At 46.4% G+C, this 26,619-nt stretch overlaps 1 protein-coding gene across 1 annotated transcript in view; it reads left to right on the forward strand.

The window, feature by feature from the left end:
* Window positions 1–26,619, forward strand: part of LOC126873985 (G1/S-specific cyclin-D2) — a 140,647-nt gene that overhangs the window by 47,663 nt on the left and 66,365 nt on the right. Inside the window, exon 3 of the mRNA XM_050635488.1 lies at window positions 9,348–9,428. The gene's annotated coding sequence lies outside the window, so the exon portion shown is untranslated. The remainder of the gene's footprint in view (window positions 1–9,347; window positions 9,429–26,619) is intronic.

Consider the following 26,619-nt stretch of genomic DNA (forward strand, 5'->3'; position numbering starts at 1 on the left):
CCGAAGAATTACTTTTGGATTCGCGATAGACAGCGCGATCGGAACGTTTTGCAAAACGCTACGTTTTTAATAGGATTTTTCTCTTACCGGTAGACTGCGGATTTCTATGATTTACGGAGAATTTGGAAATGCGAAAATCCATAAAATACGCGTAATACGTTAAATACTCGAAAGTACATATGGGATATGAACGCACGTTGCGGTGTTGCATTTTGCACTACGTTTGTCATTGCATTCCACCTGTTATCGCCAATTGCGCCGACGAATGTGCAAACTTCAGCGGGCATTCACGCAAGAACACAATCCCTCTTTCTCTTAGAGACGCGATAATTATCAACGTGAGAACACCTTCTATTCAGCGAGGAATGTTTGTTCCTGGCAAAAGTAGCGAAAGTTTTTCTTTCCACCGTACGGCTGCTTCGAATTTTCAGATTATCAAGATACGAAGATGGAGAAATTATTCGGTTGCTCTATTCAAATTTCTCCGAATTCCATTCTGGTAGCCAATTTCGTACAATTCGGTGACTATTAAAGCGTTTAAGCGTCGACTTAAGCTGACGCGTTGGCCATAAAATACGGGAGAATACGATCGGCCACCATTTCTACGTTGCATCGATCGTCAGAAACGCGAGCAATTGTATCGAGAAATATGAGTTGCCAGTAGCAACTGCATCGTCGTTAATTAAGATATAGTCGATGAAGGACGATTTACCGTTTCGTATATAATTACACGACACTAAATTACTAAAGTGTAATTCTTAGAAGGTAATTGGATATTTAGTAACGTTAGGAAATTATAAAATCTTTCAAGCGTTTAAATAACCCGAATATACGGCAGAATTCTCAGCGAAAGATCATATTTTCAATAAGAATCCTCCCTTAAAAATATGATGCCCGAAATAAACTTTTAATTTCAATTTGACTCGACCTTATTGATATTATGCAATTTTTCTTCCGCTGTAAAAACAAATCCAACGCAACTCGATCGTCAGGCTGAAACAAATAAATACGTATTACGTAAGTTTTTAATTATAATGTACCGTGATTTACGTAATCGACGGTAACACAGAGTACAAAGTAGGATTAATTGTGAGCAAATTACGATTGCCGGCATTGAACCGATACAAATATCGCGGCCATTGAGAGACACACGGTTGATGTTGCAAAAAATATGGCGTGTCGTACAAGGAAAAATAAATACGCTATCTGGAGCGAGGTACTTATTTACGACAGGCATAACTTTACATATGGGCTTGGTTTTTCTCGTTTTTTCGTTCTTGGCAATATGTGATTAATCAGAACAAGGTATATCATTTTTCAAGGTGATCAGCTCTGCGAGAAACACTGGCAATGTTGTTCCATGTGAATCACGTTCGTTTCAAACGGAACGAGGGCAACGTTTCTTTCGTTTTAGAAGAATCCTAATTTCTTATGCCGTTTTAAAGAAAAACGTTCGTTTAACTTCGATGAATAGCTCGTAAATTATATTACGAATGATTTTTTCACGACAAGAACATCTGCCAGCTTTTAAAACTCTTTGGAACGCTTGGATGTAGCACACTGTCAAATTGGATACTTCAATATTTGGAAAGTATTCAACGGCGATCGACGTGCCGTAATCTCATTGTTCGAGCCAAGGATTAAACGCAGACGAAATAACAATGAACATCTGGAATAACGGACTTTTAATTATCGTATAGAACTGCACGTGTATACCTGAGTTTGATGGACAGACGACCATTCAGGACGTCGACACCGCTAAAAGCCATCCAAGAAAATTCATGAGCTCCACCTTCGTTCGGATAGCCTACGACGTATCTCGTTACTTACATTTAAATTTCAAGATAGACACGTCTAAAGATGAATAAACAAGCCTGTTGGTTAAGAAGAGAATTCTTTTGAATTAGCACCTATAATAGCAGCTGCTCTCCTCCGTCCAATGTTTCGGAATCAAAATTGTATACACATACAGAGTTTACAAAAGTTCCATTTTTTAGACCACGGTCGACGATGAAATCACACTCGTGGGAAGGATTATAGTTGCGTGTCGACGAAATACACGGCGCTCGATCGCGCCAGAGAAAACAGATGCTACGAATAAACACCGAAACGTCGCGTAAACTAAAGCACCAGCCCTCTCTGTCGTCTTCAGAAAAATTCCTAATGACGAAGTATTTATACAAAAGCAGACTGACTGTCTCTCGGAGCCGCGCAGACCGTGATAATTATCACCGTGAGAAACGTCGTGTATCACCCAAGGCGACCCACCTTGCGAGAGACGGTGCCGATGCTGATGTTGGCGGCGGCGGATGGTGGTGGTTGGCTGGTTTCAAAGGAGCCTCCACCTCCTACGTGGAAAAAGAGGGACGAACGTGCGATCGGGTAGGAGAGGGATAGAACGAGCAAGGATTTCGATGAAGCGGCACGCGGAGGGATTTGATTTACGCATCGGGTCATTAAATTGGATGTATTGTGCGATAGAACGCTGCGCTGGAATGACTCCTCGGGATGCCCCATAAGGTCTTAATTACTATGCCACACCGGTGTACAGCCTCTGTCCTGGCTTAATCGGCCGACGCGTTTAGGCAGTCGCGAAAATCACGGCCAGAGCATCGTTCCTCCGTCTAAGGCCATCCTTTGTACCTTTGCGTTTAGATGACCGTTTCGCCAGCCAGCAAAGCCTCTCCTCGTTACATTTGTCTACTTTGCTAAAATTTAAGAGACGCGAAGAATCGCAGGTTTGAACGTAAAGTTTGAACCGAGGGTCCAGGCTTGGTTCGTTCGTTCGAGTATTCATTCGCAAAAACTGCTAAAACGAAATTCCTGAGCGCATTCGCGAAAACGAAATCAAACATTCTTGGAACGATATTATCTCGTGATATCGCGATATTCGTGAAATCAAACACCTGGAAAACTGCGCACACTTAATATCCATCTTCCTCACACAGATATACGTATCGCATTTCAAAGCCAAGCAGACGCACCTCCAACGCTCGTCTCAAATCATACCGCGCTACGTTATTCTCTCAAAGCATCCAAACTATCCAACGATCCACGCATTCCCAGTTTTCTGTCCAACAACGTTATACGATCGAAAAACGTCCACGAAATTTACGCGTTCGTCCCGAACACTCCGCCTCAAATCGTTCCAGCTATCTTCCGAACCTTTCAGACAATTGAAAAAATCCAGCAATTCACACCTTTTACGATCGAACCTCCACAAACCCTAAAGGACCAACCCGTCGTCGAGTCGTCGTTCGAGGAAAATCTAGACGCACGTGTTTCTGTTTCGCGGTATCGATCGTATGACCGCGGAAACGGTCTCCCCACCACAGAAATTCCCACATGTCCGGCATTCGAATTCCAGTGGACCAGGAAGGATGCTTGGAACGACCCGAGAGCTGGCGTGCCAGTTGAGGGAGAACGGCGGGTAGGGAGGGATCCGCGACGAAATAAGACCGCGGCGAGAATCGTACACGAGAGGACCCACGGCGGAACTCATTTTAATTAGAAGGGGTCCTTCGCTTTATCGAGTTATTCCTCGGCCCGTGCGTCTCTCTCGCGCCCTTCCGCGGCCTGTCTCGTTCCTTCCCCCCGTTGTTCCCCTCGCCATGTCGTTCCACCACCTTCCTAACGTTCGCGCTGGCCCTCCGCGTCCCGCGGATCGAGGCCCCGGTCCACGAAGCCGCCTTGGAATGCGGTTCTACGGGGCCCACGGGGTTCGTGTGGTCGTGGCTCGTAGCCGCCGCGTCTGGGGGTGTCGGAGTGTGCGTACACGCGCACCGCGGCCACGTCAAATCGCGCACAGCCCGCCAGGCTCGTATTTTTTCCGACGCTCGCGCCATCGTCGCGGATATCGCTCTCGCCAGCTACGATAAGGATGTAACGGTCAGTCGGAGGTCGCGTTGATCGATCGACGATCGATGGGTAGCGGAGAGATCGTTGGGAACACGTTCGTACTGATTCAACTACGAAAAGCTGTAGATCTCGACTTTTGAGATAGTCCAGCAATGGGAAGAATATCGTTTCGGTGATTGCGAAGAGGATGTGTCGGGGATCGCAGGAGAGATGAAATCGAGAAAAGGGTTGAATGGTAGGGACGCGGGGTATTGTTTAAGAACGCAGGGAATCTTTTGGCGACGTGGTTGCACGGGGATTAAAAGAAGACGTATGGTGTGAAGGGAGAGAGCGAAGAATAATGGGATGATGCGGTTTGGCGATGTGTGGTCTTTGAAGAAGGACGATGGCGAGACGAGATGGTTCGCCAACTTTTGTATTTCACGATACTTGCGTAAATCCCTGTACAATCGTATGTACTTTACGTCACGGAATAGCCAACGCTTCGTTCGCTACTGCTCGTCTCTTCGAAACCTGAAAACTTCTCCGTAACAACGTCAAGCAGATTCTCGAACTATGCCTTCACCTTTCACGTCTGCGAACAATTCCCAACTAAATCGTCGAACACGTTCGTTCCAAATCCATCAATCGCGCTATTCCATCCCACGTACCGCCACAATTCCCCGAAGACCGAGAAACGTTTCTCCAATGGTCAAAAGATATTTTAATCCTTTGAAAATTCAAACTTCAACCCCCAGAGGATGAAAGTAGCGAAAAAACCGCACCCATTGGAAACGGCTCGGGAAGCTGAAAAGAAAAGGACGAAGGCAATCGAGAAGGAACAAAACGAGACCTTGTCCTTTGCAGGTCTTTTGCTCGCACCACGTCGAACCTCTTCGTCTTCGTCGGAGTCCGTTCTGTCGGTCTCCTTCTCTGGCTCGTCCGCTAGCCTGCCGTTTGCCTATGAGGGGCGAGAAGGGAGGAACGGGACCTCCAGAGCAGCGACCAAGTCCCGGGGAGGTCCTTCCTTCCAGGCCCAATGGTAGAAGGAATCGAGGGAAGAGTACGAAGCAGAAGAAGAAGAAGAAGAAGAAGAAGAAGAAGAAGAAGAAGAAGAGAAAGGGAACGAACGGCTCCCTGGCAGGATCAAAGGATATGGCAAGATCCTTTTTGCTCCGGAGGGATCGGGCACGAAGAGAAGGCCGAAAATGTTCGGCTCGGGTTTCGGGCCGCGTTTAGAAGGGAACAGCTTCGACGAGATTGCGAGCAACGATCGCGTTCGTGGAGCTTGTTGCGGAGCCTCCAGCTCCGAGCTGATGGTTTCTGGAATATGGGCCGGGCTGATGGGTTCGTTTCGGCTGGTCGGAATTGAAAGCCCGGCTTTAATGGACCGCCGACACTTTGCATCCGTCCCGTGGACGCCTGCTGGCCGCTGGAGTCTATCCCAGACTTTTGACAAATTTGTGAAACCAAGCGGATCACAAATGACACGATTTCGTCGATTAGAGTTTTCGGCGTTTCGAATTAGAAACTTAATGGGATTTCGTGTTGGTTCGACGCGATTCTTGCGGACGACTACGTGAGTCTATCTTTCGGTCTAGTAGCGTCTCTGGTATTCGATCGAAGATAACTTTTAAAGAGAAAAGTATGAAATTCGCTGGTCGGCAACGAGGTATTCGAACAATTTCGGAATTTCAAGATCTGTGATTTTTATGGATCTCGCGTAACCAAAGTGGTTAAAAGCCACGAACGATACAGAGTCGACCGATACGATATCGACGTCCGTCGAAGCAACATACGGCGGGCTTTCGCACGCGTGAAAATACACCGCGCGGCTATCGAACGATACGAATAGCCCGATAATACGGTTCGATTGGCGCGACTCGTTTCTCGTGGTAAATCAACGGTTCGCGCGTGCTTCGCGTCTTTGATCCAATCTCTGCGTGAGAAACGCGCGCCATGCTTTTCATCCGGTTCCGTGCTGACTTGCCGAAAGCGTTTCGTGGAAAGAAAAGACGGAGCCGGCGAGGTTGAGGATCGAGGATAGCACGCCGAGAAACCCCCATAGGAACGCACGTATGAAAAACTCCTCGTTCATTTCGCGTGTGGATAATCGATCGTTGCTTGGTACGTTACATGTACGGAGGGTATTTAATAAAAATTTAAAAGAAATCGTACGATAAGATTGCGTTTGCCATGATTACGATTGGTCTGGCTTGTGAAATCTCAATTAAACCTGTCTGAAAATAATACGTTTGTTCTGGAAATCGCACGGTTCTTGTCTCGCTCTTCCGAAACCGTCGTATGAGTCGTCTTCGCGCGTTTCCTAAACCTTCGCGAACATTTGCAGGCCGAAAAATTAACTTATACGGTCCATACGCTCGAAATCAAAGGTAAAAGACAAAACTCGTTGATCGCAAGCGCGGTTTCTCGCCGATTAAAAGAGAAACAGCTCGTGCGCGAGTATCCTTCCTCCGCGACCTTGACCTCGAATATTTCTCACCGTTTCCACGGCCGAAAGTGCCACAGGGGCCGCACGCGGAGGACCGAGACGAACGAGGTATCGGCGAACGAAGTGGACCGGGGCGAAAGGAGGAGGGAGATTTTTGCCGATGGATGAAAGGGCGGAGGGTCCAGGTACCGAAACCTGGCCAAAAGATGGCCAGCAGCACGCGATACTCTGGCAATCTGCGTGGCCCGATTCCACCGCGAACTTCGTGGAAGCCGCCACGAACGAGAGAGATTTATCGGATTTGCAAATAATGAGACTATGTTTCAAAGGGGTCCCGCTACCGCGTCTCCTTTTCTTCCTTCGGAATTCCAGGCTGGATTTCGCGCTATTTTTTCTTCGGTATTCGATCGCTCCAGCTTCCTCCCGGTTTCCAAGACTCCAAGGAAGGTTACGAGAAGGGACACGGCATTGAGAAAATTCGGGAAAATCGAACATCGTTGTGCGCTCGTGTGTGTACGACACGAGCGATACTCTTCCCTCTTTCTTCTTCTTTTTCTTTTCTTTTTTTGTTCGCTTTCGTGGTGGGAAAATTCTTTGGGAAGAATGTCGTTGGGTTGGTACAGTGTTGGGGGCTTTCGAGGAATTTATACAAGGTGTTCTGAAGATAAACTGATCGCTCTGTCATTTGAACCCTGATGAAGTTTGCTGTAACGCTACCCATGCCTACGCTTGACGGAACCCTACGATTTTAGGTAATCGTGGCAGCCTCGTTTGTGAAAGTCCCATTTGGGAAAGCAGCTTGTAATCGCCGTCTATCTGTGCATCCTAAATTCTCAAGTTAATCAGCATGCTTTCCGAACGACTCGACCTTACCTCGTTACGTTCGTCGTCGTTGCTGGTGATTTCAGACGCCCATCGGAGCGTCGTAGAATTCATCCCCTTCTCCTATGTATCGGACAGCAAAATCTCAACGTTCTTATCCCAAGGATCGAGACTGGCGTCGAAAGGCAAAGGAAGGCAACCCGAAGAAATCAAAAGAAGCGAGAAAGGCAAAGCAATAAACAGTAGGTCCTAAGGTCGAAAAGGCGAGAGTCGGTTCGGACAGCATCCGCAACAAAGCGGCAGTCTGTTAATCGAGTAGCTAATTCGCCGGGAAGAGAGACGGAGGTCTTCGTCCGTTTATTTTCCTCGGTTCGCCCGGAATCTTTGCTCTTCCCAGCACGATGCTTCGGTCCCCTTACTCCGCTGATCGTGGTCGTGGCTGGCAACTTCTTCTCGGGCTTCGGTTAAAAAGACTCCTCCCTTTCTCGGCCATCCTTCGCGGGGTCTGGCGGAAGGTGGCGTTAACGAGGCGGCGAGACTTTCACACGATCGTTTGCATCGAGACAAACAGGTCCGCTGAACTCGGAGGACCGGGCGACTCTTCCCTATTTACACGATCATCCTAGTCGCCCTCTGCGTCTTCTGGTCGATCGCCAGTCTTCCTCGCTTTTGCCTTCGTCGTTGGTCCTGAGTTTCGTCGTTCGCACGCTTGCTCGATCAAATCGCCATCTCGTTCGTTAAAAGATCCTGCGAGTTTCTTAAATCTCCTCGGCACGTAGAAGGAAATGTTTAAGTCGATCTGCAGGATCGATCTTCGATGGAAGAATTTTGAATCTTTTATCGCAGAGTAAGTGGCGACAACCAACAACCCCGTTGTCCAACGTTCCGTTACAATTTTCCCAGGAATTTCAAATCGATCTTCCACGTCCGTCTAGAAAATCCACGAAAGCTGACCGAAACGATAGCTGTCCACGTTGGAACGGTCCTGCGTGACGATCTGCCCCATTAACAGAGAGAAAAGAAAACAAAGACGAAGACGTAGCGTAAGAATAAGAATAAGAATAAGAATAAGAATAAGAATAAGAAGAGGAAAAAAGAAGAAGGCAAGATATCCGGCAGCAAGACTAGCGGGGGAGTAAAGAGGGAATGAGTCAGAGGCTAATAAAATCGACTGGACCCGAACAGTCGTACAGAGAGAGGGAACTCTGGCGTTGGTGTTCGCGGGCATGGGAAAAGGCCAGCAGATTCATTGACTGCCAGGCCCTCGAGTTGCCCAAGGGCCGCCTCCCCGTCCCCATTGTTCCATTAAGCTTCACCGAGGACTGACACATGCTACGGTCTTACGTGGCCCCCATGGCAAATCGCTTTTTCCTCGTTTCAGGCCCGCGATATCTGTCGCTCGGGCCAATTAAACCGACGTTTCCTCTCCTCCGGCGAACCTAACGCGATTCGTAGACGGACCAAACGAACGCGCTACTATTCGCGTAGGAATGGCTAATTGTCGCCACGCTCTTCGGTATATTCTTGGAGACGAGAATAATTAGTCGCTCCTTATAATGCGTTAACGAACGATAGCACCGTCTCTGCTCTTTTTCGACATAATTTACCAACCAATAAGTCGGCGCGTCTGCGATAAGTAAAACGAGGAAATCGAGAAAACGCGATATTAATCCGTTGAAATAATCGTTGTTGATCGAGAGAGCATAAAGAAATAGCCGTCGAAGGCTCGAAACTAATAATATAGAGAGAATAATCAATTAACGAGATTATCTAAAGAAGATTATCGCGACACGGTTGGGGAAGGACGGTCGGCTTAACAAGCGGACAGAGTCTGTTTTACGGTCGTTAAAATGATTCCTGGAACGCGTTGAAAATCGCGCGGCGAGGGGTGAGTTTCGAAATACGCGCGCGAGGAAGTCTAATTGAGCTTATCGATTTTAATGAATTTTAATGAACGCCGCTCGCGATATTGCCAACGCCCGACCGGCCAATGGAATTCCTCGCGTGCCAATCGACCGTACTAACGCCATTGAAAAATCCAGATCCATTTCTCCTTGCGATCGTTCGTTCCGATTCGTCGGATTACACGATTAATTACGAACGTGTTTTCCTCTGCTGAAAACGTTTAGAAGAAACGGTTTAGGGAGCGGTGGTTTTCTTTCTATTTCTCGTCTGTAATTTTCACGCGTGAGCGATATAGGAAAAGTGACGTAATTGAAAAATATAATTGTTACAGGAAACGGAAGCACGGACACGGACACGGGCGTGAGCCAAGTGGCTATTAGGAGCATCGAGCGGAGAAATTAAAGAAGTTAAGGTACGACGCCATTGTGATCGTTAATATCAATGTACATTAACGCGGTTAACAGGCGACGTTAGCGGTTTATAAATAATTCAAAAAGATCGGTCAATTAGTATTAATAATCGGTAAATTGTAATTTTCAATCGAGAACTTAAAAATCGAAACAAACGACGGCCGTTTTATCGTTCTGCCACTTCTTTAAACCTTCGTGACCACTTTATCGTCGGCCGACTTATTTCGAGCGATTACGCAGCCGTGGATTGGTCGAGATGGAATCGCTTCCTCGATAACTCGGCGAGCGCCGGTTTTTGGCGAAGAACGCCGCGACGAATTGCAAGTTCGCGGAAAAAAAGCGCACACCGCATTCCCCAACGACGGCGATCACCGATCCAGGAAGGCAGCCCCTTTATCTTTCCGCTTAACAAGCGAACAGTGTATCTTTTTAGACGGGCCAACCTCGATCGTGGATGAAATCGTAAATTACGCCGGTTGCGTCCAGTCTCACGGAACGCGCTCCTGTTATATCAAAAATATCGCGTCGTTGCATATTTCTCGAACGTAATGTCGTACTCGATACGGAAGAGCCGAGTAATTATCGGAACGCGATAGCTTTGAAAATCCTCGCGCTCCCAATGGTTCGTCTCTTAATTAATTTCTGCCATTTCTCACGAGCGACGTCCCGCCGTGAACAAATTCAACGTCGCGATCGCGCGTAATTTTTCACCAAGAGATCGGTACGCTTTCGATCGAGTCTTGACTTTTTGTGTAAAGTCCGCGCGTACTCGGTTCGTTCGTTTCTCTTTCCCAGGAACGAAGCCGCGCTGCGGCGTTTGTGGTCCGTTTCAAATATTGGCCGTCCACTCGTGGTATGCGTGATACCCCGGAGTGCGCTTAAAATATTGAAATAAGATGCTCGTACGCCGCTCTTCGAATTCTCGCCGCACTCCCCCCGTCTACCTTTTCTGGCCCTGCCCTTTCGCCGCATTCTTCCTCTTGCACGCGCGCCACTTTTCCCTTCTCGTCGTTTCCACGATCGTTTCGACCCCTTTCCTACCACCCGACCACTCGTATTATCTCCATCGAGTCCCCTTGGACCACCGACTTTGTAAATCTCTTCTTTCCATATTTCTTTCCTCTTTTTTTCACCAACATTTTACGTAAGATTTATCATTTTCTTCTTTTTCCTTCCGTTCTCCACGGACGAGGGTATGTTTAACCCATCGAGGCTCGAATAGCGAGATAATGCGCAAAAATTGCGCCAATGCGATACCATTGTAGGATAAAAATATTCGAGTTATATGTCGCTTCGTAATCGCGTAAATAAATTGAGTAAAGCGTGCTGTGGTTCAGAGCTAAAATTATTTAGCAGCGTCCACGAAACGTCGGGGACTGCGTTGTTATACTTCGTAGCTTTTCATTTCTACGATCTCTTGTTTCAAGCGCGATCTTTTCGCTAGCCACTCGCGACACATCGTTGCGAAATGAAAGATGGAATTATTCGGTCAATTCGGTATTTTGTTTGTTTTCTTCGCCGTTTAATCGATCCGCTGCTCATTTTTTCGTCTTTTCTTTCGTACCTACGGCTGCGTATCTCTTCCTTCGCAGGTCAACATACTGCGAGGAACGCGAAGTCGTCGAACCGCGAAGAATACGCGATCTTTTATTGTTAGGCTAACTACGCTGGTCGATTTTTTTAAAACGAGGCTTGTTCGTGTCGGTGGAATTTTGTAAGATTCGTCGATAACTGCGATCTCATTTACATAAAATGCTCGATTCATATTTCATTTCTTTTTCGTTCTCCTTGAAAGAAATACGTTTGCCCTTCTTATTTGTTCGTTAAACTTTTTGTTAAAATTCTTTTTAAAAGTTCGTTACTTTAACGAATTGCATTTATCTTGTCGGCACTTTTGAAAAGGAAAGCAGTTTCTCGAGAACGCTTTCAATGAAAGTTCTTTTCTTTAGCCTCATCCTCTTCAATGGAAATTCCTTCCCTCCTCTTGCTTCTTCTCAAAGGAATCCTCTCTCCTCTTCTCGCCTTCTCGACGAACCTAACGCTGCTTCCTCTTCTCTTACCTTCCTCGGAAATCTATTTTCTTTTATTCTTCCTTCCATTAGTTTTACATTTTTCTTTAGAAATAAAGGTTCTCTACCGTTTTTTCTTTTTTCGGCCAAGTGTTTCTCTACACGGAACAAAGCTACTATTTTCGTGCCCCTCTTTTTTTCGAAATTTTCCTCCTGGAATAAATTACCTTTTATCGTTGGACACATCTCAGAGGGAAATTAAGTTTGAAACTTAGAACAGTGCATCTTCTCCTCTCCTCTTTTTTCTTTTCTTTATTTGTATCTAATATTCACACGACATTCGCAAACTGTTACGTAGCGCAAGTATCGCGTGGCTTTCGCTACTTTCAGCGACAAGCGCTGCAAAAGTCATGCGATCGTTGCTATAGTACGTATAGCGTATAGTAGTTTCTGTAATAAGAGCAAAGTTATCGCAAGGAGAAAGAGAGAACGGTAAACGAAAGGAACTTGGAACGTTTGCGTTTAGTCGCGTATTCCCGAAAGTATCGTTCCTTTAGTATCCTCTGTCGCCATACGTTTTCATCGCGCGAAGGAAGATACGATCATCGTTTTTTTAAATAATCAACGCAGAACGCTATTTTGTGGAGGATCGAACCGGCTTGCACCGCTATGGTTCTCGGCATTCCAAACGGCAGAAAGAAAAATGCGAGAAAAAGAACAGATTGTCCGAATATTATCCTACGTTGAAAAAAAGCTATTCTTTTCGCGTCGGAAATCAAGAAATCTTCGAAAGGTTGTTGCAACGGTGTGTCGGAGGTTTCTCGACGACCTGCAAATAACAGGCGACGATGATATACGGTGGTGCGTGGTAAATTGCTACGGATAAAGGGTATGATTATCAGTTGCAATACTTAAAAGGGAACGCAGTGGCTGGCGCGCGCTCGCGCGAGACCGCGATCTTGCGAACATTGATTTTAGCTTGGTTTTTTCTTTTCCCTTTTTTTTTCCGCCTCCTCGCTCTTCGGGCCCCGTAATACGGCCACGCCCGATCCTCCACAGCATTATGCAATAATTCACGTTCATTACGCGATTATTATCCATCAACGTTCGCGTTGGTTAGCTTATACCGCGACAACGGTTTTGCTACAATTTATACGCGATATATTATCACCCTTGTTGGACACTGCTAAACCGATCACGCGGTTCCTTGATTCATCGCTGTCTTCATCAAGGGCCATCTTTTCTTCCAGCTGCCGTTTTGTTTTTTGTAGTTTGCCGTTTGTTTGGCATGTGGCTCGCTTTTCGATATCGTTGCACGTTCTTGCGCTTATATCGGATGTAAAAGATTCGATCGTTCCTAGTGCGAGCAAGTATATCTATATTTGCGTATCTGCACAAGCGTGTAACTTTGCGTACGTATATCACGCGAAGAACTAATTGCGTTATAATCGACGTTAAGCCAATTAGTATAACGCTAGATGTGAATGCTATTAACGAGAATAGCTTAGAGCCAGGTAAACGTAATGCGATTAGAGAGAGAGAGAGAGAGATTGCATTTGAACAGAACGCGAATGAAGAACGTAAACGAAAGAGAAAAGTGAGGAGTAGAGCAAATATACGAATAGCGAGATTAAAATCGAAAATTACGGATTGCACAAGTTGCAAAGTGTGAAAGACATAAATAAGGATATAGAGATGAAATAACGCGTTTAATAGGAACTGAGAGTCGAATATAAATTGCGAAAGTTAAAGGGCAGGTGGAAAGAAGAATTTTAATCACAACTTGATACAGTGTGTAATTGACACGAGACTGTTGCATTTTATTCATGACGAGTGGCTTGCAGCGCGCGTTCTCCTTAATTAAAGTCCTTGATTTAAAGGATAAGAGCCACGTATGCACCTTAACGTTCATTCAAGCGTAACACATCCTTACAACGAGCGTAAGTGCGACGTAACATTTACACGTTCGTAGAGTTACATGTATATAAATAAGTATAAGTAGCTTTCGTATTTTACCGATAGCTTATAAACAACTTATACGGATAGTCAACGATCAATTGGCATTAAAATATGTAAAGGAAACAAAGTATCGAGCGTGTAATTCGACTTTTCGATGTATTATACTCTGCAAAGTCCAAACTCGTATAATTACGTTTGCCTCGCGCTATTTTCTCTCGCGATATCTCTACGAACGATCGTGCCAGCCGGTCCACGCAAAATCGTTCTCTTCTCGTCTCTAAGACCCTTCGGAAGCGCAACTTTGTTGAGAAATGCGCAGACTACCATCGCGTTCGTTCTACGTCGATCTTTCAGCTCTTTAACGAACATCGAGCCAAGAATCTCACTAAAAAAAACTCCATCAACGAACGTTTCTCCAAAAAATCGTAACGCAAGACCATCCAACATCCTTCCAATTCTACCACCCACGATCATCGCTACTCTCCTAAAACAACAATCGTGGATTCTCTAGGTTCGAAGATAGGCGTCAAAGATCGGCTCTAGAAAGGAGAAAATTCGAGAATTCGACCGAACGTCGATCGATCTTCGGATCGATGCGTCTTGCGCAATCTACTTGAAACCAAATTGAATTGCCTTCGTCTGGCGGGAATCGAGGTCATCCGAAAGAGTAAAAATGGCGCGTCCCGTGGAAGCGAGGCGAGCCTGGTCGCAACGAGAAGCGGCCGTCTCGAAAGCAAAAATTCGCTGTAGAAAGTAAAAAAAATAGTAGAATTCGCACAGAGGAAAAATAAAAGAACGAAAGCCGGTGGAAACGGTGCGGTGCACGTGCCCCTTTTTCCAGACGAATGCGTGTTCGTTTGGTTTTTTCGGCGGCGCGAGTTGCAGCGGAAACGCGCGGCCTCGCGCCACAATACGCTCGTTGCCGCGTGGAAAAAACGCGGCGGCCAGCATTTTTGTCAGTCTAGACACGTGTTCTAGCGACGAGGAATCGGCTTTTCTCCGCGTTGGTCCCGGTTTGTCGCGCGGCGGTTTTCTATCGCGCGGACCATGTGTTCGCCGCGCGCCCCTTCGGGACACTCGCGCGTCATGTGCTCGATTAATTCCACTCATCCTCTCCTTTCGTACAGATGCGCCCGTCCACCGCTCGTTTAAAGAGACGGCGGTCGTTTTTCTTTGGTATCGAACCTTCCAGCCTCGTTCGCAAACAGCCTCTTCTCGTCGATGCTTATTCGCGACGAATCACCGATTCGAGAAATTTTCTCACTGGCAAGCTCGTTATCCAGTTACTCGGTCGTTCTCGCTACGGTGCAACTGACGCTCGTATCAAAGTGGACACGTAGAATTTAACGATACGATATCAGCGGAATCTTGCGTAATTTCTGCGACACGATTTACGCCATAAAAACTCCATGAAATCTCATTCGATGGACCGTTTTCTCGAACGTTTTTTGTCGGAATAATCTTACGTAAACGCATCCACGAGATCGCCGAAGAAAAATCAACGACTTTCCATCGAAATCTCGATAATGCGCGGTGTTTCGCAATTGGCCCTGCGTTCGTGACGCCACGGCAGATTGTATTATACTTTCTTTACGGAGGGACGGTTGCGACTATACGTAGGTTTCCTTAGGTTTTTGCCAACGTTAACAGAGGTAGCTTTCACCCGGTGGCGTAATCGGTATATCATTTGGATCGATTAGCCAGAAATGGACCGTATCGTCAAACGACGATAATGCCACGATCGTTTTGCAAACCGTTACGTCACGATGAAAATCACGATAATGAGCGAATTCACGAACGCGAGGCAAGAACGGAAGCAAAAATGATTTATAGCGGTTGAAATTTCGCTGAGGGAGGCTGATGATACGGACGAAGGTTGGTGGTCCATGGTTTTTCTTCCCAAGTAATTTATTTTATACCTAAAGAGTAAACGTCTGCTTAAAATACCTTAGAATTACTTAAATCGATTTTATAAATTACCGTTACTACCTTGTAAATGGTTTCGTTACAGAATACAGAAAATCTCATGGAAGATTGTTTCGCCACGGTGTTTCGTATCTTTCGTTTTCCTAGTTGCCTAGTTTCTCGGAAAATAATTCGTTACATCGAATCGTAATCGTAATTCGCGTATGATCTTACGATTACGCACATACGAATTACGCTACATTTACAGATTTGTTTCGACGTAGTCGATCGTGATTACGTCGGTAATCGTTTCTCGCGCCGGTGCTAACGAAATTTCTCAATGTATTTTCTCAAACGCGTACGATATGAATATAAAGACGTAGGCAAATTGGCGAGCAACTCTATCTATAAACGCTAATAGGGAATAGTAGCCGGTCCGTACGGACGACTATTATACGGACGACGCGTTGCATCGTTACGCTCGCAGTCGTGTGCAACGAGAGCGCAACGTGCGCACGCAGCCGCGGAGCGCATGTGCAACGTAAGATCGCGCGAGCGCACAGTGGTGGGGAGGACTTCATTCATAAATGCCGGGCTAAAGGCGTCAATGGATGGCCCTGTGAACGAGCGAGACAGCATCCCCCGTGCTCTCCCACCTCCATTCTCGCGCGTTCCTCTTCCTTTCTTTCGTTCTTTCGTCATCGTCGCCACCATTTACTCCCACTCCATCGGCCGGTTGCATAGAGAACACGCCGCGGACGCCAGGCAGGAATTTCACGGCGCAGGTGCCTCGCGGACGACGTTTTTGGAAAAGAATCCGCGTGTACCGCGTGCCCGACCGACCGACCGCTGGATTTTGTTACCGCGTCACCTCCGACGGGACGATCCTCGATCGAGTCGACAGGTATCGACGCCGGTACATAAGCTGCTCCATAGCCGAAGGGTTGGCCAAACGGAAGTTTGCGTGGCTGTGTACGTCGACCGCCTTTGCACGTTCAAGGTCGCAAGCTTTGCACGTTCGATGCTTTTGGGCGTAGCTTGGACGAGCGAGATTCGCTGGCATTTCACGCGATTCGGTTTCAAAAGATGGGAATTTGCGTGGAACGTCGAACGGATGGATGGACCAACGGGTTTGGAAGTAATTTGGACGTGGTTTGGTAGTCAGAGCGTGAGAGTAGGCTTTCGAAGTAGCTGAAGTTCTCGTCGATGCGTGGAGAGTTTAGTTTCTCGAACGTTCGTTTCCAAAGAGATTTCGCGAGAGGATCAAGCTTCCATTTTATCCATTGTCTCATTGTCAAACCTACGAGACCAAACGTCGCGAATACCGAAATTAAAGCTACGATAAATCGTCTGTCTGGCCGGGAACGCTAAAAACGCAAACCAGTCTCGCGACTTCACGTTCCGAGAATTAATACGAAAATCAGCAGAAATCCAGCCTGTCGTTTCTCACCGATCGATCGCATCTAGAGAGGCCTGGGACTCGAGACGAATAGCTGGACGCGCCATCGCAGCGACCTTCGTCGAAGAGTTCTCCAACGAGAGAAAAGAAAGCAGCCGCCGTGCCGTCCGATAAATGATTCCATCAGAAACGGCATCCAGGGTGTAATCGATGATGGCCGAAGTGACGAATGCCGACGAGTTGTATTCACGGACGGACGAGGACCCGCGACCCAGGACGTTTTCATAGAGCCATAACGTCGATGGATATTCCGCGACTGGTCGATGGCTTGCACGAAGAGGAACGCCACTGCTCGACGGGCCGCCATTTATCTTGATCGCGCATAACTGACCATTCTGACTGTTTGGCCATTGGCCATAGGCGCGCTTCGTATTCCTCGACGCGCAAACGTCGATTCACGGTCGCTATGGAATTCGTTCTATCGGCAGAGTCGATCACGGGTCTTGACCGGCGTCCCGAGACTCGGCTATTCGTTCCTCGTGGTAGGTGGTTTTGATTCAGCCGTGGCTCGTATTAACCCGTAACATTTAAATAACCGATAACGAAAACAGGAACGAAACCGGACGATAAAGGAGGGGAAAAAGGCGGCGTCGGGTTTGTCGGGAGAGTCGAGGCAACGAGTTTACGAGACGAGAAGAGGCACGTATATTACGCTGGTGCGTGGTAAAGTGATTCTTGTTCGAGGGAGGAGCGACGCGCGAAGGAAAATAGATGAACAGGGAGGATCGTGCGGAGAAGGGTGGGTGGATACGACGAGATGGAAGACGTTGCGCGTACGTAAGATGGGTTTTGGTCTTGATCGTCGATTTTGTAAGCGGTACGTCGGTTGAGAAGTTCGCTTTCCAAGATAATTAACATGTTAACTGCCACGAGAGACGCTCGTGACTAGCGTTTTCTTGGATTAATTGCGATATTTAAATTGAATTAACTCGCTTACGTTGGCTGTAACGCTGTAACGAGGCAACATACCAAAGAGATCGTCGGAGTTTCAAGTAGCTCGATGCAGTTTCCTTGCGTTTAAATCCTTTTATTTCTTTTTTTTTTTTTTTCTTTACGTTTTATCCCTGATTTGTTCCCCGTTATTAATTACATGCACACACACACACACACGTATATAGAAGAAACCGGTCGCGAGAGGAGGGAAAAACGACGCACCTTCTGCGCGACAAACGCGAAAGGCGGATACACAGACACAGAACGGTATGTCCGATTATCAATCGCGGTATCGTTACCCGTGCCGTAAACACCGTCACATTACCGTCCGATAATCGCGTACGTAATAACATCTGGCAGCAAATTGCCATGAAAAAATAAAGAAGCGGCTGGACCGTTGAGCCGGTTGCGTAAATATATGTAGAGCACGATCCTTATATCCAGCTCGCTCTCGGGTTCGTTATGCATCGACAGCTCGTTTCGCGCGAGCCGTCTGTCCGCTCGTATCTGCGAGCAATCGGCTCGCGAGCGGCGAAAATAATGCCCGCCAGCGACGAAACATTTGGAGGCCGCGACTTATCACCGTGGAACATCGACTGGAATGCATCGTAATTTACGGACATCGAGAGAGGTCAGTCCGGTTCGTCGATACGAACCGTGAGGAATAATGGCTGAAAGAGGCTGGCACCGACACCAACGCCCCTGCGTTCTTCCTTGCTGCTCTCTTCCACGCTCTCCGTGTCGCCGACACCGTATCCTGCATCCACTGTAATCGAGTTTAAGACACTCTGTCGCGTTGGAATGGTCGTTTCACGGGCTACCGATCTCTTGGACGGGGTGTTGGGTGTTTGCGAGTTTGTTACGAGCAAATGCGTCCATCCAACGCTTAAAATTGATTAAAAAGAATTGGAAAGGCGAGAAACGAGTGGGAGAAAGAAATTGCTACGATAAACCAGCCAGCTTTGGCCAACTCGCTGCCACGGCATCTTTGCATTTCTCACCAGAAATGTTCACAAATCATTCAGCGACTTAACTTCGTGCTTCTCCGACAACACGATCGCTTTCGTTCGTCGTTAATCACGCGGCCACATAGTTGCGTCGATCGAACTACGCACCATACATCAACTAAACACGGTTGCAGAGGAGTCACGAAAATAATTCATTATTTACATGGCTGGTATATCCGATTTTTTACTCGTAGAAATTACCGCTGTTTGGTTTCTTACGCGCGCGTACACGTAGCCGACTCGTTTTAAACGCGTTGGTCTTATACAACTACGTCCGATGCGACGTAACTCTCTTTGCCAAATTACCACGCGGCTCGAGACGAGGCTGGCATCGAAGTTGCAAAGCAGCAGCTTCCTCTTAACGCCGCTGACGCGATTTCGTCGTTCGAAACGCTCGATCGGCTGATCCCTCAAATTATCCGCTCGAACTTTAACCATACCACGGTAACCACGCGTCGTCGTTTCTTTCTCCGCTTATTTTCTGTTTAACTCTTTAACGGAGTATCGTTTATCTTCTACGACTGCTTCTTAAACGTAAACTTAATTCGCAGAAAGCGTAGTACGTCGATCGTTGGTAACTTTTAAATGCAAACTTAATCCGTTGCGAGGTTCGCGCGTGACTTATGAAACGATTGTACCGTTATAAGCAAAGGTGTATTAGTAAAAGCATCGCTTTTATTAGCCCAATACTTGAATAATCGTAAAGGAAATAAAAGAGGCGAACCTCGCACACCTGCCATTTACGACAACCTGTCTTCCTACGACAGAAGCTATCGCACGTATCTCGCGCGGTTACGTACTTTCCGAATTCCCTCGTAATTTCCAAAAAATAAAATTTAAAAATACAAAATTAAAAGTACGAAGTTCTAATCTTTTCGTTTAAAGCATTTTCCAAAAGGTTTAATTTACAAATGTACAGAGACGATAGGACTCTGCGACTAATCTCGGCACGCAAATCGCCGTAAACGAAACATACTTTCGTTTTGGTAAACGGTCGATGACGCTTGCGCTGGTTTTGTACGTAAGTAAGTAAGCAATTCCAGGAAGGATTCGAAAACGAGACGGCGTGGTGGGTCCGAGGCGTGCAAGCTGCTGGTCGGAACCAAATTATTGCGGCGGCGTGCAATCGCGCGCGTCGCTGTGTGTACGCAAATATGCGGGGTCGCGGTGACGTCACATCCGGCGTCTCGTTTTTCGCGGTGCGCACTTATCACGCTGGCGAAAGAGAAAGACGAGAAGAGAGCCGCGCGGGAATCGCCTTTATACGCCCACGCGAATGCAACTGCAGCGTCTCGTCTACCTATAGTGTACGCAACGTACGCAGCGAACGTCTATCGTAGTTGCGCGTGTCAACGACGACATTACCCGGACGACGAATTCGAAAGGTGGATCGTCGCGAGAATCGCAGCGCGTAATTAGCCGATCGATCGAGCGCGCATCGCCGCTCGGCGTCGATAGCGGCGCAACTAACGAGAATTTCAAATTCGCTTCTTTATCGAACGGATGGTACGTCGTACGTAGTTTTTCGTCAAAATTATTACCTACATCGTTGTCAATTTGGCCTTAGTTTGGCTCGTCTTCCCAGTGGAAGCTGCGTCGTGCAATTCTTCTCCTTCGTTGCGATCACATGAAAAGTACATTTTCGGGCATCACCGTCCGAATCGTGGAAACGGTTCAAACTTGACGCTCGTTGCACGACGACAAACGGTTTCCGTAAAATGCACCGACGGTGGAACTTTAACGTTCTCGTCGATAACCGATTCTCAGAAATCGCGTTAACAACGTTACGGCGTCGATCGGATCGCGATCCCTTGTCGTTGCACGATGGTAGCGGCGGCACACGCGTACGTTGGTCGATGCGTACGTTGATGCAGGTATTGTTACTTCGGAGCACGAGTCATACTTGCATTGCAAATAAACAGCCGGTAGACGAAACGATCGATCGAACTGTAGTTCAGCTGCAACTTGGCTCTCGTAACTAGATCCAGAAGTTTGTAACCGTTCGAAGCGAAAAGAAACAAAAATCGCATTTGTACGAAACGCAATGGCATATCAAAGTCGTAATTGGAAATTAATATTACGGAAAACGTTAACGATACACGATCGACAACGATGCAAGGTTTCGATGGAAATTTTATTTAGCACTTTGTCCGAAGAACTTTGTCCGAAATCCTAAAATTCCGAACGAACGATTGGGAATAAAATTTGTAAGAAAGGGAGGAACGGTTGGAAGAAAGAAATCGACGGGACTGGCGAGTATTTCGAAAAGAAGAAACGAGTGGTGCGCGACGATTAAGAGTAAACGGTTTCGGATAGGAATCGACGACGCGATGTGCGGTCTCGGTTGCGTTTGTGGTGCGTGCTTGGGCTTCTTCGCGCACACATTCATCGTGCCGATGCCTGGGAAGAGTAAAGAGCACCGTGCTCGGGTTCAGGGACAGGTTTGTGCAATCGAACGACATCGTGGTTAAGGCAAATATCGTAGGTCAAATATCGCTGCTGCGGCAATTGTTGCTGCAGCCGGCGTGTTGCGTCGTGCTCCGTTGTTGCTTCAACGTCATTGCCTTTCGAATTCCACGCGATACTTGTACGCGATCTACTCCTTTCATTCCCCGGACGATCGTCAAATATCGAACGAAATATTCTCCGCGGGGTAATTGCCTTCTCGCGTGATACGCCGAACCGTTGACCCTTCGTAGGTGGAATTTTATTCGAACGCTCGAACATGGCCGGCGTTAAACCGACGAGTGTCGTTCGAACGAAGAAGAAGAGTGAAATTTCTTCGATTACTCGAGGGACAAAAAGGATTACGGGGAAGATTGGTCGAAGAAAGCGGTCGAAGAACCTGTCGGAGAGAGAAATTCCATTCGGAAGAAGTTTTCCCTGTCTTATTCGTATTCCACTGACCGATTCTCCATTTTATGAGAATCGTACGATTCTTCGATGCTTTCAAAGAGATAGGAACGAATTCGAGGCAAGTCGAACACCTCCTGCCTGCTAGGATACCACGCCTACGTTGCCTTTCAAACTGTTCCTTCCTGTTTGGAAGAAAAATGTTGGTGCGCAGGTTCCTTGCCAACGACTAAATATCACTAAATCATCGCGTTGAAAAGTCCAACGTTCCCTCGAGACACCGCGAAATTACGGCATTGTTAGGCACATTTCTTTCGGTGTTTAACTTTTACCGACCCCGGCGAGACTGTGCCGCATTGTCGCGTTTCCAAAAGGTGTACATATACCCGATGCAACCCCGCCTTTCTACATAAGTGCCTTTCACAGACATCTCGTGGTACGTTAACCTCCGATCTTTTCTCCCCATATGTCTTACTTCGATCTTCTTTTTCTTCTTCTTAGCTTCTTCCTCTTCTTCTTGAGTCGATGTTACTGTGGGAATATTTGCGAAGGAAAGAAAAAACCTGCTATAACTCGAAATCCGCCAACTTATCGGGAAACATCTTCCCGATATTCCTCTCTTTCTCCACGCTTCCTGCGATATACGATTTCTCCGAGCGGACGCATCTTACGATTCCGATTCTTACGATTAACTATTTTACGTTGAATCGTCTCTAACGAGATACCATCTTTCGATGGCTGTCTATTCGCTACCGAGCGAGTAGGACAAACGCTTCCTTTCAACCAGAAATCGCAAGCATCGTTTTAAAAAATAGGTTACAACGACAGTCTTGGCGTGGCCTGGCGATAGTCGAGGTGGATCGCGTGAGAACCGGTGCACACACGGTTGAGTCCCAGGGGAGGCTGTTCGCTACACATACACGCGTGTACACACACGTGCGAATTCAAGGTTCGCGATGTCCTGATTCAAGGTACGCTTTGTCGCGGAACTGTGTACACAGCTCGCGCGTGTGTACGCGCGCGCTGCTCGTGAGTTATAGGCTTAGCGGTTGCACGTGGGTGCACAATATTGCATTCGCTCCCACACCCACCACCGACGCCGCGACTGGCAAAAGAATATCGCATCGACGCGTTTTCGTTCGTTACGAAGGCGTTTTTCTCGCGCCTATTCTCGCTTCCTCCGCGATAAACCAACCTTCCACGCTTCTTCCACCGTGGCTCGATCGATCAAACTTTTTCCATTTCTCTAAACTCTGCCTGCTACTTTGCTCTTCTTTTCTCGCGAACCGGTTTATCTCGCGAATTCCTCTGTTTCGGAGTAAAAAAAAAAAAAAAAAACAAGCGATAATTATCGGAGGCAAACGATAATCTTTACGATCGAAATTCGATGGAAATGTAAAAAGCGAACGTCGATTCGAAAGGGACGTGACAATGTGTTTCTCGATATGTGTCAAGTTGACTCGTACATACGTTGAAAATCGATTGATAAATATGCGTACATTGTAAAACAATAAGGTACTCGTTACGTATGTAGATTTTTTTCCGAAATGTTTTACAAACGTAAAAACAGATGGGAATGTAGGTTGAATGCGAATTTCTTGCAGAGACCCGCAAGTATAGACGCTTTTATTATTTGATTTAGAAAAAGATACGAGTGAGATATATCAATACAGATACGGATGATAATGTAAATTTCTTGTCGATAAAAATTTGTTGATTTATCGTAAAATGATCTACCAGCGCGTAGACTTCTTGCGAACGTAGGTCTCGTCTCTTCGTGAATTCAAATAAGCATCCATTGTGTGAGCGTAAATTTGTTGCATGATTTACGCTTATAGATTTATCGCAAATTTACCTGTGACGCGTACATACTTCGTTAGAATGGAGAAATGTGCAAATCAATGTAAATATAAGGAAGGAAAAAGCGAGTAGGCCAACGCGTGAAATGTAATATCGCAACATTGAAATGTAGATTCGTCGTATAGATATCTCGCGGTAAAAGTCGAACGTAAAGTTGTTTCAAACATCTTTTCAATTGTAAATCTATTTCAGGCCAACCTTCGCTCGTACTAGCCATTTATCGAAGCAAAAATAATTCAAAGATTATACGAGGAATGCGCCTGCTAGAGAAAAACCGATCGCGCGTTATGCTTGTTCCTCTGTAACTGAATCAAAAAAGACAACGTAGGACAGAACCGACACGCAGAGTCGATCAAACGAATTATAATTAATCAATGTGTAAATTCGCAGTGGCTGTTCGTACCAGCCACGTAAATTGTCCCCAGTCTTCGTTCAATCAGCTAATCGCGAGTAAAATCAATCGTTTTCCCGTTTCGTACCGTTCAGGCGGTAAATGGAGGTCTTATGAAACGTTCGTGGAATCGTGACGGAGGAGTCTGAACGACCGGAAAAATAAAAAGGAAAGAATCTTTAATTTATTTAACGCGAATAGTCAAAGACCTTCGTTGAGACGAAGAGAAGCTCAAACCGACTTTGCAATCGGAATAATTCATTCATAGACTTCTCCTATGGATCAGCACTTCCTATAACGTTAATTACTCTTATCGTGGCAGTATCGTTTACGGTATCAAATCTATGCCTGCAACGCGAATGTGATGCGAATGACCGCAAACCTTCCAATTTACGCGGTTACCATCTTGAAGAAATTACTGCCACTTCCTTCGATAATTTTACCAAATGTCCGATTCTACCAAATGTCCAAATCGGACAAATTGTCAATGTAAACAACTAAATAAAAAAAAAAAACTTCCTTCGATAGGATGGTCCGTTGTAGAAAAGATTGTTTTTCAACGAGAAACTTTTACACATTCGATATCGATGTTTGCCGCATAGTCGCGTACTGCGTTATATATTTTTCAAATTGCAACTCGCGATTGAAAGTTTGAATTTACGATCGATGAACAGATAACCTTGGCGCGATAATTTTCTGCTGCTACGTCGCCGAACTGCCGGACCGTGGTGTGCGCCGGAAGCAGCGCGTCGAACGCGCAGAATAACCATTTTCTTGAATTAAATTTGTTTTATCGGTCGGTCAAGGCGGACGCTGATTACGATTCATTCACGTTTGGATGGCGACCACAGGACACGTTTATCAGCGAAAAAGATTAAGTGCCGTGGAACGACAAAAATACAGGCGGTCGAGCTGATGCTCTAATTTATATCGTCGGTCGTCGCATATGGTCACGAACATGTGAATCCTGAAGCTCTTTCAGGAGAACAGCTCGAACGAAAGAAAAAAAAGGGAAAAAGTTTGAGTAGAAAACAGATGTTTTCGCTGCCACGAAGCTCGTCATTTAAATATTTTGACGGCCACTCGAAGTCCTCGAGGAGCCCTCCGACTTTCTCGCGCAAAGCTGGAATGCATACGATGCACCTGATAACTCTCTAATGTTTACCAGAGAGGGAATGATCGTTGGCTACGCCGAATGATATCCGTGCGTCTGTCTATGTGTTCTTTTTCTCTCGGTTTTTCGAGTTAACTTTGATTACGACTCGTCGCGTGGGAAATTTTTTTGCGTAGGTAGATGGTATCTGTGATTTTCTCGACTTCTCCGGTCGTTACAGGTCACGTTTCGTAGTTTGGAAAATTAGTTCGTCTAATTTGCTCGTTCCGACCGCCTTTCTCTTTACAGGTTCCCCTTTCATCTTACCGATCGTCGATGGAACGTAATTAGTCGCTTCGCTCGATCGATCGCGACGAGTATTTAAGGTACCTAGGATTTCACATTTTAAGATATTTAGATATTAAAGTTTAACCTCAAAGTGCTAAAATAATTCCGTAAGTACTTTGAGAACGATAACTTTGCGTGACACAAAGTCACGGATAGTTCTTATCAAAAGACAGACAGATTGGTATTATCGTCCAAGGCCAGAAACGTTTCTTGCATGCGATACTTTGTATCGATACGTCTATATCGTGCGTTATACTTCGTAATAAAATGTAATTTCGCTAAAAATCGCTGAAAACAAACGTATCCAAACCACCGACCCCGAGTTTCCTACGGAAACGCCAACGTACGCGTATCAAGCACGAAAACCGCCAACATCTCGCGACACTTTGAAAAAGAAGAAGCAACGGAGATCCGCGATTAAAAGACGACACCGAAACGTCCATCTTTCTCGCTCTAAGTCTCACCTCCGTAAGGATCCACGAATCGGTAGAGGAAAAAACTGGCGAAGAAGCGACGAAGAAGAAAAAGAAGAAGGAGGAGAAGTACCGATGACCACCAGGGAACGACTGGATTCCAGCTCCTCTCCTCCATCGTGGTCGAATTGTCGGCGATGCTGGCAGCGAGAAATATAAAAGGGGAGTGCCCAGACAACGTCGAAATCGAAAGGGATAGCCGACCAGAGCCAGAGTGGCGTTTAAAGTCATTTGTACTACGTGACGTAATGAGTGGCTCGTCTGCTGGTACCATGGAAGAAGGGCGACGCAAGATCCAACTAGGAATTCAAAAAGGGCAGGCGGTTCGTCCATTTTCAACATCCTTGAACGTCGTTGTTCGCTCTGAGGATTATCGGTTCGCGCTGAATCTAAAATTCTAGTGGAAAATGGATAACGAGAGTCTTACGGTGACACCTCTTAACCTTCTTAGAAATAAATTTGGAAAGACGTATTTCGATGGCTCCTGAGCAACTCCATCGATCGGTTCACTTTCTTCTTTAAGTTTCTTCCAGAGAAGACGTAAGAAAGAATTACTCGAGCTAAGACACTTTCGTCTATTCGCGTACCGTTAAAGACCACAGTGTCGGAGATTTAATTTTTGGAGAAACAGGTGGTGTTTTTGGGTTTGGGTGAGGTCGGTGAAAGATTTGTCGAAAGGGCCGGATTTTCGAGGAACTCGGTCGGTACTCTAGTCTAAGAAGGGTCGTGTTGTGGTAGGCTAGACCGAATCCTAAACGCCCAGACCTTAAATCTAGCCAGATTATAAGAGGGTAACGCCTTTAATCTGACCGCGATCCAAAGGCTCCGTTAGGGACACCACAGGCCAAAATGAAAACGTATGTCTTTAAAAAGATGAGCAGCATCCGCTTAGGCATTCCGAGG

Source organism: Bombus huntii, chromosome 15 (assembly GCF_024542735.1).
Source record: "Bombus huntii isolate Logan2020A chromosome 15, iyBomHunt1.1, whole genome shotgun sequence".
Classification (NCBI taxonomy): Eukaryota; Metazoa; Arthropoda; class Insecta; order Hymenoptera; family Apidae; genus Bombus; species Bombus huntii.